Source organism: Mus pahari, chromosome 7 (assembly GCF_900095145.1).
Source record: "Mus pahari chromosome 7, PAHARI_EIJ_v1.1, whole genome shotgun sequence".
NCBI lineage: Eukaryota > Metazoa > Chordata > Mammalia > Rodentia > Muridae > Mus > Mus pahari.
Window position 1 is genome coordinate 1232350 of NC_034596.1, and position 1174 is coordinate 1233523.

Genomic DNA, 1174 nt, shown 5'->3' on the forward strand with positions numbered 1-1174 from the left:
ATGTGGTTGCTGGGATTTGAACTCTGGACCTTTGGAAGAGCAGTCGGGTGCTCTTACCCACTGAGTCATCTCACCAGCCCCAGAAGGTAATTCTTAATTCTGTATTTAAGATCAGCTCTTCATTTAAGCGCAAACCCATTCATTTTGTTGGTAATGTTAGTTCTCATTTCAGAAATTCCCAGTTTGGTTTATGAATCCAAAATCCAAATGTTGCCAAAGACAGAAACCTGTCAACACACTGTTTCCCACATCCCCACTCGGAACTCTCACCTCCTCTCATCGCCTGCATCTATGATATAGCTACAACCACATGCTTCGTTTCACATACAGTTATGATCATAGGCCACATTTCACTTTCTTCCTTAGGTTTGAGCAAAATAGTCTTGGTCCCAGTTTTCACACACTTCTTTCAATCCATCTCTTCAAAGGTGACCTTTCCCCTCCAGGAAATTACCATTGCAGCACCTTAGCATGCCCTAATGGACCTGGCTCCTGTTACCTCTTTTTTTTTGTATTTCTTTTTCGTTCTTTTCTTTTCAGATTTATTTACTATATGTAAGTACACTATAGCTGTCTTCAGACACTCCACAAGAGGAGGTCAAATCTTACTACGGATGGTTGTGAGCCACCATGTGGTTGCGGGGATTTGAACTCAAGACCTTTGGAAGAGCAGTCAGTGCTCTTAACTGCTGAGCCATCTCTCTAGTCCCCTGCTACCTCCTCTAAATGACGCCCTGCAATACCCTCCACCAGCTATCGTCCTCCATGCCAATGACACACAACTAGTTACTATAAACTTCTATCAGTTCAAACACTGACCGCATGGGACAGGAGGGTGGGACTGCTCANTATCTAACTGAATTATTCTTTGACCTTCAAGCCTCTGTCTTTGAGTGGACTATTCTGGTAATACTGAAATCATCCCCCTGCTTCCCAAAAATGGCATTAAATTCCACTATAAGAATATTTACTAGCAGTGCACAAATTAAAAGNGTAGCACATGCCCGTGATCCCAGTACTGGGAAGGCTGAGGGCAGAAACTGCAAAAGTTAAAGTCCACCCTGGCATACACAGTAAGCTCCTGGTCAGCCTGGGCTACACAGTGAAACCCCATCTCAAACAAAAATACAGGTGTGTGGTGGCACAGGCCTGTGATCCCAGCACTCAGGAGACA